The 17,935-nt window shown below is 38.8% G+C and overlaps 1 protein-coding gene and 1 pseudogene across 4 annotated transcripts in view; one reads left to right on the top strand and one right to left on the bottom strand.

Moving 5' to 3' along the window:
* EXOC6 (exocyst complex component 6) overlaps nucleotides 1–17,935 on the bottom strand; it is a 352,011-nt gene that overhangs the window by 261,554 nt on the left and 72,522 nt on the right. The window lies entirely within an intron of this gene.
* On the top strand, nucleotides 2,931–6,414 carry LOC112928703 (peroxisomal trans-2-enoyl-CoA reductase pseudogene; annotated as a pseudogene).

The raw sequence follows: 17,935 nt of genomic DNA, 5'->3' as shown, positions 1-17,935 counted from the left end.
ATCGGGCTTGCCACAGGGAGCCTGCTTATTCATCTGCCTAGTCTCTGCCTCATTCTCTGTGTCTCTCATGAATAAGTAAATAAAATCTTAAAAAAAAAAAAAAAAACTGTTGTCCAAAATAACACAAAGAACTTTTAAAACTCAACAGTAATAAATTAACAATCTTACATTGTGAAGAGCATAGCATAATGTATTGAAAAGTTAAATCACTGTTTTACCTGTGAAACTAATGTAACATCATGTGTCAACTATACTCAAATTTTCAAAAAATTAACAACTTGATTAATAAATGGGCAAAAGATCTGAACACATCATTAGAGAAGATATACAGATGGCAAATAAGCATATGAAAAGATACTCAGTATCTTAGGTCATTAGGGAATTGCAAATTAAAACAATGAGACACCACTACATACCTTTTTGAATGGTCAGAATCCAAAACACTAATACTACCAAATGCTGGCAAGGACATGGAGCAAAAGGAACTCTTGGACACCTGGCTAGCTCAGACAGTAGAGCATGTGACTGTTGATCTCAAGGTTGTGAGTTCAAGCCCTGTGTTGGGTGTAGAGATTACTTAAAAATAAAAAAATAAAAATAAAAAACAACTTTAGGGTGTCTGGATGGCTCAGTCAAAGTGTCCAGCTCTTGATGTCAGCTCAGATCTCAATCTCAGGGTCATTGATTTGAGCCCTGCATTGGGCTGCATGCTGGGCATGGAGCCTACTTTAAAAATAAATAAATAAATAAATATTTAAGAAAAAAACAACAACAGGAACTCTCATTCATTGCTGGTGGAAATGCAAAATGATACAGACATTTTGGAAGACAGTTTGGCAGTTTCTTACAAAACGAAACATGTTTCTACCACATGATCCAGCCATTGTGTTCCTTGGTATTTACCCAGATAAGTTGAAAACGTATGTCCACACAAAAACCTGCATATGAATGTTTATAGCAGCTTTATTCATAACTGCCAAAACTTGGAGGCCACTGAGATTTCCTTCACTAGGTGAATGGATAAACTGTGGTACATGCAGGCAATGAAATAGTATTCAGCACTAAAAAGAAATAAGCAATTGGGGAGGTTATGCCTGTGTGGGGGCAAGGGGTTTATTTGAGATCTCAGTACCTTCCATTCAATTTTTCTATGAACCAAAAATTGATCTACAAAATAAAGTCTTTTTATAAATAGATAAAATGTCCTAGTTTTTACACCATACCTGGTCTCCCAAAATGCTTTCAAATTTATACTGAAGATTTTTAAATATCCACATGGTGACCATGTTATTAAAGGGACATTAAAAGACCAGTAATCTTAACTTTAGTGCCCAAGAAAAAAAATGAGGAAAAAATTAATAAACCAATTTTCAAACCCCAAAAGGGAACAAAGTACACGATACTCATTTTATTAAGAAAATTCTGGTCAGGGGTACCTTGGTGGTTCAATCAGGTAAGCATCCAGCTCTTGGTTTCAGCTCAGATCATGATCTCAGCGTCATGAGATAAGCCCCAAATCAGGCTCTGCACTCAGCACAGAGTCTGCTTGAGTCTCTCTCTTCTTCTCCCTCTCCTTCTCCTTTGCCCCTCCTCTACTCATGCATGTATGCACTCTCATTCTCTCTCTTAAAATAAATAAATAATAAAATATTTTTAAAAAAGGAAAAAATTCAGGTCAGGCAAAGAAGTCATATTACAGCAGAGCAGCAGAGCAGAATTGATCTGGCTAATTATAGTGAGACTTTTGTCCCACATCCTTAGGCTTCCTAAAAGGTTAGGAAACAGGAGTTTGGTGACATTGTTCTTGGTTGGAAAGGCAAATATTCTCATTGAATTAAACTGAGGAGAGTTTGGAGAGGTCAGTCGTGGGTCTAATGGCATTTAAAGGGTCCATGGGGAAAAGTCCTTAATACAGGAAAAAGGAAGAACACTGCCAAGGTTGTGGGTTAGAGGGAACAGATATGCTAACAGGCACCTCACTTTGGCAGATCTTAAGCAGAAGTCCATGAGAATTTCTTCTGAGAAGCTTGTCCCAGCTGGAGAAACACTGGTCTGGAATGTTCTGAACTTGTTGAAGGTTCTGACCATGTGAAGCAGAAACAAAGACCAGATATGTACTTCTCTTGCTTCCCCAAATAGTCATTCATTTACTCTTCCCTTTATTAATATATATTGATAGAGTACCTCCCATATTCTAGGCTGTATACTAGATGTTGAGGATGCAGAGTAACTAAAACAGAGTCCTTGCTTTCATGGAGGGAGATGCAGACAATAATAAAATAAAAATGTAATAACATGTCAGTATATGAGAGGTGCTAGGAAGAAAAATGAGGCAGGTAAAGGAACAGAGTGACAAAGTATTGGGGTATTATTTTTATTATTTTTTAAAAGCTTTGATTTATTTATTTGATAGGGAGCACATGAGAGAACAAGAGAGAGCGTGAGCAGGGGTAGGTACAGAGGGAGAGGGAGAAGCAGCCTCCCTGCTGAGCAGGGAGCCCAACACAGGGCTTGATCCCAGAACCCTGGGTCATGACCTGAGCCAAAGTCAGATGCTTAACCGACTGAGCCACCCAAGCACCCCTGGAGTTTATTTTATTTATTTATTTATTTTTTTAATTTTTATTTATTTATGATAGTCACAGAGAGAGAGAGAGAGGCAGAGACATAGGCAGAGGGGGAAGCAGGCTCCATGCACCGGGAGCCCGATGTGGGATTCGATCCTGAGTCTCCAGGATCGCGCCCTGGGCCAAAGGCAGGCGCCAAACCGCTGCGCCACCCAGGGATCCCCCTGGAGTTTATTTTAGATGAAGGTTCTCTGATGGGGTGATTTCTGGACAGAGACTGACTGAAGGGGTTTTTAAAGAAACCCATAGGAACATGGTGAAATGTTTCTGTAGGTTTCTCAAATATGAACCAAAAAGGTGAAAATGTGGTACCCAACTGAAAACAAGAAGCTGGGACAAGGAGATTGGAATGACATGCAGAAGAGGATGGTGAATTTTGGAATCAGACAAACCTGGCTGGATTTAATCCCTGCCCTGCTATGTGACCTTTATGAAGTTATTTAATATCTTCAAGTCAACCCCAATTTTGCTGTCTGTAAAACAAGGACCAACTAAAGTATCAACTTTCCTGGGTTATAATAAGACTTATAAGAATTCAATGAGATGATATATTTAAGACTATCAAGCCCAATGCCATATTGTACCGTAGGAGTTTTTTAAATGATAGCTATTATTATTTACCAGAATGTGACAAATTGGTTAGTTTCACTTTCTTGCCAAAAGAATTTTGTTTTATTTATTTTATTTTATTTTTTAAAGATTTATTTACTTATTTATGATAGACATAGAGAGAGAGGCAGAGACACAGGCAGAGGGAGAAGCAGGCTCCATGCCGGGGGTCCGACGCAGGACTCGATCCCAGGACTCCAGGATCCCACCCTGGGCCAAAGGCAGGCGCCAAACCGCTGAGCCACCCAGGGATCCCCACCAAAAGATTTTTAAAACAAAGACTAACATGCTTAAAAGAGGGGTTTTAATCTAGAATCCATGGATCTGTATGTTGAGGATGGAGTGTCCATGATTGGTTTTTAAGATGTCTATAAATCCCAGAAACTGTGTGCAAAACATGTGTATTTTTCTGAGAAGACGGCAGTTAGCTTTCATCATATTCTCAAAGTAGACAATGACCTTGGCAGTTAAGAGCTACTGCTTTTCAAGCCAGCATTTCACTGTCTTTGTTGTTTGCTCATTTTTTTTTCCATTTCAGGTTATTCTAGTTTTCTGATCACAGAGTATCCAGAACAATGGAAGTTTAAAAATGAACAAAAATATTTAAAGTTCTTGCTTTCCCGTTACCATCTTATTAAAGACATTATCTATTGATGATAACATTCTCTTTTATTCTTTTCATTTGCTAGAGCTAGGAAGTGAGTTCTTATTCACTTTAATATTCTCCTTGGGTTGACTTTCTGATTCTATGCTTAAAAGAGAGTGCTGTTTTGTCATACTCCTTACTTATGTAGCCTAATTTCCATTTATTCCAATGTAATTTTATTTATCATTTGTGAGTACAGCTGAAACCCAAGTTGTATGAGCGATACACTCCTTAAAAAGAAGAGAGAAAGGAAAAGGAAAGAAAAGAAAAGAAAAGAAAAGAAAAGAAAAGAAAAGAAAAGAAAAGAAAAGAAAAGGAAAAAATTATGCAATCTGAGTCTATGTAATAGAAAGCTTCACAATTATGGACTAGATTTGGGATGCCTGGATGGCTCAGCAATTAGTGTCTGTCTTCGGTCAGGGCATGATCCCGGGAGTCTGTTTCTCTCTTTGCCTGTGTCCCTGCCTGTGTCTCTGCCTCTCTCTCTCTCTCTCTCTCTCTCTCTCATGAATAAATAAATAAATCTTTTAAAAAATTATGGACTAGATTTAGAATGCACAATTATATTACAGTGAAATTTACGAATTTATCAAAAACTAATACATATCAATTGCAACTTGAGGAAATGGCACATTGTTTTTATACTTGTATACAGTTTGCTAGGTCATTTGCTACACTGGCTATATAATAGACTGTCATGGGCTCCCTCAGGTTGCCTGGTTAATTCTTTAGTGAGAAGTTAACAATATCTGAAGAGTCTGGGCCTCCTGAGAGAAGAGACTCTCTGAGTATACTATTTGTTGAGACTCTTGATGGCAAAATCCACATCCTGTGCGCATATGTGAACTAGGCACACAGAAGGAATTCATGGGCTGGAGCAACTAAAAAGTCTATTCTAGTGAAATTCTAGATATAAACTTAACTTGACCAGGGTCCCATATTATCAAGCCCTCCCTCCATCTGACCTCTGTATCTTAAAAAAAAAACCCATGCCTGCAGGGGTCCTGGTAGATCAAGACTTAAGTTGCCTTACAGCCAGTGCTCCCAGCAAGAAGGCTTCACTTCCTCAATAACTCCAGTGGAGCTTCTTCCAGGAATTAGAGGCATCCTGCCTGTCCTCTCTACACATGGCTCGTGAATGGGAATGCTCCATCTGATCCACATGGGCTGAACATGAGAGAAAGTGGGTTCCCCAAAGGAAAGTGGAGGTTCCATAGCAGATACTGTCCACTGCCACTCAACATACATTTCCCCCTTACCCTGCACAGAATTCTAATGATTCAGGTAGAACAGAGATCTTGATCAGAAGGAGAGTTTGCTTTTATCCTCACCACCAAGATGAATTATTAGAAATTTTATTCCTGGACCTGGGGAGCCCCGCGCTGCAGCAAGCCAGGCCCTCCGACGACATAAAGCCATGGGGTGAGTGCAGGAGCTTCCTGGCTCCTGGCTTGCTGCAGCACCAGCTGGCCATCGTCACCAGCGGGGCCACGGGCATCGGGAAGGCCATCGCCACCGAGCTCCTGCATCTGGGATGTAATATGGTCATTGCATCTCATAATTTTAATCGATTAAAATCTACTGCAGATGAACTGAGGGCCAGCCTACCCCTGACCAACCAGGCTCAGGTCACTCCCATAAAATGCAACATTTGCAAAGAAGAGGTGAACAATTTGGTCAGATCCACCCTAGAGATTTATGGTAAAATCAACTTTTTGGTAAACAATGGAGGAGGCCAGTTCATGGCTTCTATGGAAAACATTAATGCAAAGGGATGGCATGCTGTGATTGAAACCAACCTGACAGGCACCTTCTACATGTGCAAAGCAGTTTACAACTCCTGGATGAAAGAGCATGGAGGATCTATTGTCAATATTATTATCCTTACTAGAAATGGATATCCAGGATTTACGCATAGTGGAGCTGCCAGAGCAGGGGTTTACAAGCTCACCAAATCCATAGCTGTGGAATGGGCCAACAGTGGAATAAGAATCACCTGTGTTGCCCCTGGAACCATTTATTCCCCGAGTGCTGTTGACAACTATGGTCCTTTGGCAGAAAACGTATTTGCAGGGTACTTTGAGAAAATCCCAGCTAAGTGAATTGGAGTGCCTGAGGAGATCTCCTTGGTGGTCTGCTTCCTGCTGTCCCCTGCAGCTTCCTTCATCACTGGACAGTTGGTGAACATGGACGGGGGCCAGTCTTGTATACGCACATATTTGACGTACCAGATCATGACAACTGGCCTGATGGAGCAGGGGACATTTCCTCTGTCAAACATTTGAAGAATACTTTCAAGAGTAAAAGCAAGCTCTAAGATAAGGAAACTATAGAGGTGTCTCTTGTCTCCAAATGCCTTAATATATCAAGAATGCACCTTGGTACTTTACAGGAGCTAATAATTTGTTTGCAGCAATCACTATCTGCCTTTTTAACGTTATCAAATTGTGCTTATGCAAAAACTATTCCCAAAATAAGTGCATTTTTAAGCCCCAACCAACACCATGTGATTAAAGATTTCTTTTTTAGGAATGGTGCTTAGCATACATTGTGATTGTGCCTTTTATTTCTAAGAAAGATATTTGAAAAATGAAACAATTTCAAATTGATAATAGAAGTATCATGATCTCCCAAAAGGTTTTAGTATTTAATTGTAGAGGTGGGAAGTAAATCTAAATTGTTGCATCTGCATCATGATGATTCTTCAAACTAAAGATATACAGTGACTCATATTTCATAGTAGATATTATGCTTTTGGATCCATAAAACGTTATGGTAATTATCAATGTGTGATTTGTTTTGTTCATGAAATCAGCTTTGTATAAAGCCTCTTAATTCAAAAGAAAAATGAAGTTATATGTAGTATTTCTTGGTAGTACTTGATTTGTGTCTTAAGTTCCAATCTAAAGTATTCCCTTTTCGGGGATCCCTGGGTGGCGCAGCGGTTTGGCGCCTGCCTTTGGCCCAGGGCGCGATCCTGGAGACCCGGGATCGAATCCCACGTTGGGCTCCCGGTGCATGGAGTCCGCTTCTCCCTCTGCCTGTGTCTCTGCCTCTCTCTCTCTCTTTGACTATCATAAATAAATAAAAATTAAAAAAAAAATAAATAAAGTATTCCCTTTTCTTCATGTTTCTTTTTTGTATGCAAAACAATTGTTAAATGTCATGCAAATATATTAGGCTTCAGTATTCTGCTTTCAATTGATTTTTTTGGGCAATGATCCTGACTTCTGAAATTCCATTTATAAATTATGTACATTCATCTTTTTATTAAACCTCTTTCAATTGAAAAAAAAAGAAATTTTATTCCTTCAGCCCTATAATATTGGTCTAGAAGTGTTCATGTGATACAGCCCCAGCTAATAAGAAATAAGCATTAGTTTGCTAAGTAGAGCCTTTTAGAAAGATATGCTTTGCTAGAAAAAAGATCTGGCATGGTTCTTTTGCTCTTTTACCCTCTACCTCCTTTCTACTTGGAATATGAATGTGATGCCAGGAAGGCAGCAGCCATCTTATCACTATGAAGCAAAAAGCATGAGGCTGCATATGAACACCTCCCAAAGCTGGTAGACCAGAAAAATAGAAATTTTCTAGGTACCTGATAGCTCCAATGAGCCTTTGCTTTAGCCCTGACTCTCAACCTCCAGACTTATCATGCGATACAAGAAACCCTTATTTGTTAAAGCCGTTGTTAGTTGTGTTTTCTGTTACTTGTAGCCAAATACAATTCTGACTGCTACAGATGCTATTACCAGAAGATTAGAAAATGGACACTGGGCAGTCAAAAACAACCAATTTTCACCAGAGATACTGAAATACAGTAGTTTCCACCTTATCCAGGAAAAATACATTCCAAGACCCCAAGTAGATGCTTAAAACCACGGATAGTACTGAAACCTATATATTATGTTCTTTCCTATACATACTTGCCAAAGATAAAGTTTAACTTATAAATTAAGCACAGTAAGAGATTACCAACAATAACTAATATAAAACAATTATAACAATATACTATCATGAACTGTATGCAAATGTCTCTCTCTCAAAATATTTTATTGTACTGTACTCACACTTCTTGTAATGATGTGAGATGATAAAATGCCTACATGATGAGTTGAGTGAGGTGAGTGACACAAGTACTGTGACGTGACATCAGGCTACTACTGACCTGACAACACATCAGAAGGAGGATCATCATCTTCTGGACCACAGCTGACCATGGGTAACTGAGACTATGGAAAGCAAAACTGTGGACAAGGGGAGATACTCTACTAATAACCCAACGCTAGAGTTTTCCATTTCTTCAATTATGTACCCGGAAATCACCTTCTAAATAATAGAAGGGAAGAGAAGGAAGAAGTGGAAAGAGGATGCAGAATGGAATGTGAAAGGGTATCTCAGACTGATTTAGTTCACTTTCCTTCCTTCCTGAGAACAGACGGGGTGACAAATATCAAATTTATTAATTAAAGATGAGTTTGAATGAACAAGTTCTTCTTTTCAAATGTTAACACCATGCTTCCAAGGAAGCTTACACCCAAAACAATCAAAACAGAATGGACTTTAGAACTGCATTCAAATCTATCGCTGGCACTTATTAGCTGTGAGATCTAGAGCAAATTATATTTAACTGAGAGCCTCAGTTTCCTTCTATGAAGGATGAGGATAATGACTTCTATCTTGTAGGGTTAGGGTTTTTTTCCTTTCCTCCTTTAATTACTTTTTAAAAAGTTTTATTAAAGCATAATATAGATCACTGGATTAAAGGTTGTTATAAAACATATATCCATGAACTAGGGCACCTGGCTGGCTCAGACAGTGAAGCATGAAACTCTTGTTCTCAAGGTTGAGCTCAAGCCCCATGTTGGGTGTAGAAATCAACTTAAAAAATTTTTTTTAATCTGGGGCAGCCTGGGTAGCTCAGCAGTTTAGCACCACCTTTGGCCCAGGGCATGATCCTGGAAATCCAGCGTCGAGTCCCACGTTAGGCTCCTTGCATGGAGCCTGCTTCTCCCTCTGCCTGTCTCTGCCTCTCTGTCTCTCTGTTTCTCATGAATAAATAAATAAAATCTTTTTTAAAAAATGTTTTTAATCTAAATAAATAAATAAATAAAGTATATACCCATGAACCAGTGCAATCTGAACCTTTACACCTACAAACCACACTCTCTCTTGAGTTTCACTATTCTTTCAGTTTTTCACAATCGTTTACTCATGCCTCATTTATTGGACCCCTCTTATAGGCAAAGTACATATACATCTAACATATATAATTTTATATTCTTGTGTGCAATTTGATCACTGGTTCAACAGCAGGAAACTTACCATATATTTCCTTCTCATTATGCATACTCCATAAACAACACCTACCAGATGCCCCACATGAATGTAACTTTCATTCCCAAGCTTGGATTTTGGTCATTTTTGTCTATTGCTATATCCCCATCATATAGAATAGAGCTTGCCATATACTGGCATGCAATAAATATTTATTGACTAGATGACTTTACCTCTGTTGGGTTTCTATGACAGGTGGACCTTCTTCCTACTTGAACCTTCCTATTTCCCTAAGCATGTTGAAATCTGTTTATTTCCTGCAGTTCACATGAGGCTTAAAATTGTGAAATAAAGGGAAGGATGCCTGCTGACTTTAGTCACCTTAAGAGAAGTGGTACCACACCGAAAATGACACAAATGATAGTTCAGCCCAGGTCATGTCAAGTGGACATAAGCCAAAGATTTAGTCACTCTGAATTGCCACATCTTTTTAAGACAACGTAATAACAATGGCCAGGCATTGTGCCAAGTACATTATATATATATGATCTCATTTACTCCTTCCAACAATCTCAAAGACAGATGTCATTACCCCCATGTTACAGATGAAGAAAGTATTTAGAGAAGACAATGTATCTAAGATTAAGCACCCAGATAGTAATTAGTGGAGCCAGCATTCCAATTCAGGTCTGTTGACTATAGAAGACTGCTCTGAACCACTTTGCCACATTGGTTTATATGAAAACCAAAGCCCCTGAATAGGAAATGGATCTGTATAGATGGGTCATAAGGTACATAAGCAACCAAATTTAATCTTGAAATAATCTTGACCCATGTAGAACAGATGGTCAAAATCCAAATCTCAGATTATTACTTACAGGCATTCAACACCATTAGTATCAGGCTCCTGCTCAGAAAAGGGGCAGAACTTCCCCACTGGCCAGCTATGACTTATTTTAAATACCACCTCTCTGAATGATTCCTATTTACATAATGTCAAAGTAGGTCATTGGAGATCAATAATATTCTATATGAAAGCCTACTCACCAGAAGTATTTTTTAACATTTTTGAAGTTTTTATTATAGAAAATTCCAAACATATCCAAAGAGAAAAGTACAGCTATCCTTCACTCAGTGAGTTTAATCCATTCCTTAAAATGTTTCCTCTAAATGAACAAGGAAAACAAACTTAAGTAAGTGTATTAGTTTGCTAAGGCTGCCATAACAAAGTACCACATATTACATGGATGGAACAATAAAAATTTATTCTCTCAGAGTTCTGGTATAATGACAAATAGTCATTACACCAAAAGCAAAGAAGTCGCTGCTTAAAATGTGGTATAGGGATTCCTGGGTGGCGCGGTGGTTTAGCGCCTGCCTTTGGCCCAGGGCGCGATCCTGGAGACCCGGGATCGAATCCCACATCGGGCTCCCGGTGCATGGAGCCTGCTTCTCCCTCTGCCTATGTCTCTGCCTCTCTCTCTCTCTGTGTGTGTGTGTGTGACTATCATAAATAAATAAAAATTTTAAAAAATTTTAAAACTAAAATAAAATGTGGTATAAATTTCAAGAGCCCCACTATGAAAAGTCATTAATTGAACAATTATTATTTACGTCTGTACAATGAGCCTCCACGCGTCAAGTCACCCAGCTTCACTCATTAACCTATGGTTAATCTTGTTCCATCCATTCCCTCACCCAGTGTCCCCTCCCCTGCCCAGATCATTTTGAAGCAAGTCTATATCATAGTTCATCAATAAATTAGAATTACTTTTGGAAAAGAAACATTGCTCAGCTTTTAATAGATTACATGCAAACCACAGTGGAGCAAGGTCCTACAAGTATTTCTCGACAATACATCAAATTTCCTGATAAAAGAATCTTTCCGGGCAGTCCAGGTGGCTCAGCGGTTTAGCGCCACCTTCAGCCCAGAGTGTGACCCTGGAGACCCGGGATCTAGTCGAACGTCGGGCTCCCTGCATGGAGCCTGCTTCTCCCTGTGCCTGTGTCTCTGCGTCTCTCTGTGTGTGTCTCTCACGAATAAGTAAATAAAATCTTAAAAAAAAAAAAAAATCTTTCCATATAAACATTTATGGCTTAGACATGGTTCCAAAGCTCAGCTCTGTCATTATTAGCTGTATGACTTGTAGCAGATTATGTAGCTTCTCTAAGCCTGAGCTCCCTCATTCAAAAAATGGTGGCTGATAAAGGTATTTCCATATTGTATTGAATAAATAAAATAATATATAATGCACTTAGCACAGGACTGGCATCTTAAATACATAATAAAGGTAGCAAATTATTTCTTCCAATGTCTGGTACAGAGTAAATGCTCAATAAAGTGTTACTTACCACACAGTTATTTCATTATGGTAGGGAACTCCTGTGATGTCTTATGGACTTTGCTGGTATGGTTACACATGCTTGGTACTGCTGATGAGACTATCTGACTCTAAATCTAGAATTTTCTCCCAGGGATGGATCTTCCCTGGGCACAGCTCAGCTGAGCAGTCCCTCCCCTTCTCCTCACACCTTCAAGCTAGTTAAAAGTACCCCTCAGATTGATACTTGAAGAAAAGAAAAATAGGTAAAGAAGAAGGAAGAATTAACCAAGCTATATGTGAGCAAGTGGAAGGTCTGGAAATAGCTCCACATATTAAGCATGAGAGGATTTTCAAAAGTAGCATGGCAGCTATGCAAATATGCTGCAACAAAAAAATGAAGAAAATGATAAGAAACTAAAACAGCAGAAAGAGATGAAAAGGGAGACAGAAGTTAAGGAAACAAATCGAGGGCCAAGGCAATACTACTGAAGAACTATTAAGAAAATATAAACTAAAGGAGAAATAATACATATTTGCTGAAAATTGAATCATTAATGCAATAAATAGGTTTTAATTTTGCTTTTTAACAAATGCAAGGAAAAATTCAAAGACATTAAAATAAGTAGAGAGAGGATAATAGGAATGGAAAACAGACACAAACACTCTGACATAATGACAACAGACATCCCTGAAGCAGCAAACCTAACAAATCATATAGAAAATTGTTTAAAGTTCTAAAAGACAATTTCCCTGACATTAGAAAAGAACTAAAGCTACATATTAAAGGAGCACACACTTTGTAAACAAAAAAATGTCATAGCATAAATAATTGAGATACATTCCAGTTGTAACTGGACTCTAAGGATAAACAATTCTTTAGGAAAACAAGCAATAAAGTAAGTCATTTACAAAGGTTTTTGTTTAGTTTTGTTTGTTTGTTTTGTTTTGTTTTTTTTGCAAGCCCAGCAGGCTTCAAACTCTCCCTGGTCTCTCTCTCTCTCTCTCTTTTTTTTAAGATTATTTTTTTTTTTAATTTTTATTTATTTATGATAGTCACAGAGAGAGAGAGAGGCAGAGACACAGGCGGAGGGAGAAGCAGGCTCCATGCACGGGGAGCCCGATGTGGGATTCGATCCCGGGTCTCCAAGATCGCGCCCTGGGCCAAAGGCAGGCGCCAAACCGCTGCGCCACCCAGGGATCCCTTTTTTAAGATTATTTATTTATTTATTCATGAGAGACACAAAGAGACAGATGCGGAGACATAGGCAGAGGGAGAAGCAGGCTCCCTACAAGGAGCCCGACGCATGACTCGATCCCGGGAATCCAGGATCATGCCCTGGGCTGAAGGCGGTGCTAAACCACTGAGCCATCAGGACTGCCCAATCTCTCTATGGTCTTATTTCATGCCAGAGGTACTGGAACATCCATAAAGACAAGTTGTCATTCATCTATAACTAATGTAACAAGCAAACATCTCAAATACGAAAATAAACAAACTCAGGAAAAATAACACACATGAACCCTCCTTAGAAAAAACATCCACTGATGACTCAACCAAAAGGAGATAAATGGAGAAGCCATGGTAAAAGACCACATTCAGTACCTTTTGTCAAAAGACAAAAGAGCAATATCTACCACGTTCTGAGGGGGGAAAAAGTGTAACTCAAGATTTTATATCCAGCTAGGCTATTTTTTCAAGGTCATCAAATATATTCTCAAGTCAACACATACTCCAGGAATATAGCTACTATAAGCTCTTCTTGGGGACAGGGGACTACTTGATGATGAAATTCACACAAATCAGAGAGGAATTAAAGCAAAGAACTCAAGAATGAAGAGGAGATGATTTAAAAAAAAAACTGGTGCAGAACACTGAATTCACTTAAATATAGAACAAAGATTAACCAACTGTGGAAATTATGGTTATGAAACAGAATGTAAATATTAAAAACCATAACCACATAAAAATGAAATGAACCAACTAGACTCAGCACAGAAAAGAGGAGACAGGACCGTTTAGTGTACTGATGCTCCTAGCTCTCCTAGGAGAGCATGAAAGACACTCTCTAGAAGTGTAATGTGAAAGTGAAAAAAAAAAAAAAAACCCTTGATGACTCAAAGCTTTCAATGCTTACTACAATTTCTTTTCTAAATCTTAGGAGTATCTTAAAAGAACTAATGTTCCTTGTTTTTTGGCTTTTTAAAAAGACTTTATTATTTTAGAGAGAAGGAGAGTGTGAGAAGGAGCATGATGGGGGGATGGGAGGAGGCAGAGGGAGAAGCAGACTCTCCCCACTGAGCAAGATGCCCAATGCAGGGCTTAATCCCAGGTCCCTGGTACTAAGCCACCCAGGTACCTCAGAACTAATGTTCCTTGTAATAAACAAACATTTAAAGTTCAATTCCCTCAGTTTCACTTTTGTTAACAGCTTCACTTTAGTTCCTTTTTCTTTTGTCAAATTTAAATAGGATTAAACTAGCACATCAAGAGTGATCCCATTTCTGACTAGCAATCTAGCAATCTTTTTTTTCTGTATGTACATAGGGTACATACAGAACATTGGAAGCAATGTTCTCTTATGACAAGGATTAAATGGTGTTTAGGTGTTTAGGGGTAGTTTTTCTTTTTCTTTTCTTTCTTTCCTTTTTTCTTTTTTAGAGACAGAGTGTAAGGGAGTGGGGGAGGAGAGGGAGTGGGAAAGACTCTCAAGCAGACTCTGCACTGAGTTCGGAGCCTGCTGCAGGGCTCAATCTCAATCATGACCTGAGCTAAAACCAAGAGTCTGATGCTCAAATGACTGAGCCACCCAGGTGCCCCAGGAGTAGTTTTTCGCTTTTCCCTTCCCTTTGCTATATTCTTCTCCTCCTTCTCCTCCTCCTCCTCCTTCTTCAAAGTGGATCCCCATTGTGTTTACAAAAACAGCAATCAGTATTCTAAAAAGTAAAAGTAAACATGGAAAAGAGTTAGGTCAATGCATAGAATCTTTGCCATGACTCACCTAGTTATGAGCCCATATAGGATTTTAACAACCCTGGGTCACATATACTTTGTAAAGAGGAAACACCAGTTCCAAAGAAAATGCCAAGCAAGCTATGGTTGTAAAGATGATCATGGATGAGGCAATAAGAGGGCAACCTGAAAAAGTGGCACAAGCTTTGGTTTGGGAGTCCCAAGACCTGAGTTCTTGTTCTGATTCAGGTACTTATGCTTGGTGTAACCTTGGATAATCTCATGTCACATTGGACACATCACTGAATTTTTCTGAGCACCTGATCCAATATTGCAATATATTCCCATTTCTCATGAAAAAGTAGAATATGTGTTTTTAGGCAAAATATCATAATATTTAAATTCTGGCAACTAACCTCCCAAAATCTAAACACTTGTAAGCTAAACAGAGCACATCTGAAGTCATATTTAGCCTGTGGGCTTACCATTTGGTGACCAACACCATTTACATACCCCATCAGTGGATGAAGTTTGGCCTAATGGATGCTTTCCAGTAATCTGCTAAAGCCAGCTCCTAAACACTTACAAGAGTCAGTTGTATGATTCTATGACATCACATTGGTAGCTTGAAATTAGCTATGGTCACAATATTTATACCATGGAAATCAGAGCCAGTTGTGGAACATTTACTATAATCTGTCCCAGCTGATCCTTTGTCAGAACCAGAAGAAATCTAAGATATTCTGTAAGAAATGAAAAGTTAACTGATCAAGCTAAAGCAAAAAGGGGTCAATTTAACTGAAGAAAAAAAAAAAGGACTGAATCACCAAACCTTAGGGAAACCAGGAATATGGCCTTCTGATTAAGACAGTAAAAGATAGTAGCACCTGGGTGGTTCAGTCGGTTAAACATCAGACTCTTCAAGAACTCAAGTCATGGGCAGCCCTGGTGGCTCAGTGGTTTAGTGCTGCCTTTAGCCCAGGGCTTGATCCTGGGGACCTGGGATCAAGTCCCACATCAGGCTCTCTGCATGGGGCCTGCTTCTCCCTCTGACTGTGTCTCTGCCTCTCTGTCTCACTGCATCACTCATGAATAAATAAATAAAATCTTTTTTAAAAAAAATCAGCTTTTTTAAAATCAGCTTTTTTTAAAAAATCAGCTTTTTTAAAAATCAGCTTTTTAAAAAAAAAGAACTCAAGTCATGATCTCAGGGTCATGAGATCAAGCTCCTCCCCTTGGAGCTATGTGTTCAGTGCAGAGTCTGATTGTCCCTCTCCCTCTGCTCTTCCCCCTCTTCTCCAGCTCACATGCTTGCTGTCTCTCAAATAAATAAATTTTAAAAATCTTAAAAAAAAAAAAAGACAAGAAAAGACATAGGACTGTTTGCCACCTAGAATCCCTCTCTCTCCATCAGTAGTGTTGGCGTCTCCCTGGGTTTTAGCTTCCTTTTCTCTTACAGCTTCTCCTCTGTGGCAAGATCAGGACTAGGGGTAGCAAAGAGAAGTGATTGCTCCCTAAGAGCACAGGTCTGCTGCTGGCATAAATGTACCTTCTTCCTCTGGGCTGGGGGAGCCACAAGCCAGGGTACACAGCAGCTTAGTAGGAAACATAGGCTTGGTTTCAGCCCTTACAGGCTTCCCATCTGGGTACCCAGGTACAGTGCACAAATTGCAGAACTATACACAATGACACGATATGAACACATTCTCCAAGAGTGGTACTTTTCAATAAGCTTTATTTAAGATGTTAAGAGTGTGAAGAAAATACAATTAGGAAGGAAGAGTTAATTGGTTCAAATTAGAGCTGAAAGTATCCATAAGTAAGCTTGGAAATCCAAGAGAAGGGGACTCCCCTCTCCCTCCCCCATTTTATAAACTTTGCATTTGGGAATAATTTTAGATTTAATAAAAATTGCGAAGATAGAGTTCCCATCCCAAGGAATGGAATGCCTAGATGTAACCTTATTGAAACTTGCAAAATTATAAACATATGATTTCACTTTCTATTTAGTTGATTAGTCAAAAAAAAAAGGAGGTGAAGGTTGACTTTAAAGTTCAGAATCTTTTGCTAAATTTGTTCAAAATTGTTTTGAAAGTCAACAAGTGGTTACTTCCCCATACTTATCTCCATATAGTATCTTATATTGAAAATAAAGCCAAAGGAAGGAAAAGACTGTTAATAATTATGACAAGGGCAGTTCATTCACTGCCTTCATTCATTTGACAAGATTTCCACAGCTTCTGATATGCCCCAAGGATATAAAGGTAGAGGGCAAAGAGTGATGTGGAAGCACCATCTTTACCCTAATGGAGCTTCCAGTTTAATGGAGACAGGCCAAAGATACTAAGGCCTAGAGGATGATGGAAAGAAACATAAGTTTGTGAAATGGAATGACTGGGTAGGACCTGTGACAAACTGAAAAGAAGATGTACTAACTAAAGTTCTTCATTTAATTTTAAGAAAACCAAAAACCAAAAGTCTATGTGGGCCATGGAATATATCTATAGGTACATTAGGCCTATGCACTATTCGAAATATTAAATGAATAATTGCACAAATAATTATGTAAGTGGGAGTAAAGACTATTTTTTAAAGTCTATAATGCCATGAGGAAGTATAGTAATGGCCCCTGACTGCAATTCCTGAAGAAATTACATTTTCTCAGAGACCTGAAAGATTAGAAGTTAGTTAGGCAATAAGGATTGGGAAAAGAAGACTTAAGATAAATATAACAATAGAGGGCATAGGATATTTAAGGCTTTGATATGATTGAAGGCCAGAGAATTTGGGGAAAAGTACCAAGAGATAAGCTGAAGTTTCAGAGGCCAGAAAATGAAAGATTGCACAGGCTATGTTGAGAATTTCCAACTTACTCTACAACTAATGAATATTCATTAAAGGTTTACAAACAAGGGAGTCATTTGCTCCTTCATGTGTAGTCACAAAACTATTCTGGTTGGAATGTGTAGAATTGAATGGAGAGAGAGGTCAAGATTGGATGTGGCTGGAACAGTCAAGATGCTAATGCAATAGTTCAGGTGGATGTGTTGGGCTTGGACCAAGGGGTTGATGGTCAAAATGGAGAGATATTTTATCATTTGTAATTAGGAATAGCTGTGACAGAAAACTCCAAACTACAGTGACTTGGAAAGACAGATGTTTGTGTCCCTCTCATATAACAGAAGTCTGTGTAATTGGGTAATGGGCATCAAGGAGGGCACTGAGTGTTATATGCAACTGATGAATCACTAAATTCTACCCCTGAAACTAATAATACATTATATGGTAACTAAATTGAATTTCAATAAAAGACTTTTTATTTTTTTTAAAGACTTTATTTATTTATTCATGAGACACACACAGAGAGAGGCACAGACACAGGCAGAGGGAAAAACAGGCTCCATGCAGGGAGCCTGACATGGGACTCGATCCCAGGACTCCAGGATAACACCCTGGGCTGAAGGCAGCACTAAACTGCTGAGCCACCCAGGCTGCCCAATAG

Source organism: Vulpes vulpes, chromosome 15 (genome assembly GCF_048418805.1).
Source record: "Vulpes vulpes isolate BD-2025 chromosome 15, VulVul3, whole genome shotgun sequence".
Classification (NCBI taxonomy): domain Eukaryota; kingdom Metazoa; phylum Chordata; class Mammalia; order Carnivora; family Canidae; genus Vulpes; species Vulpes vulpes.
The sequence above is the reverse complement of the archived record's forward strand: the minus strand, read 5'-3'. Positions and strand labels throughout refer to the sequence as shown.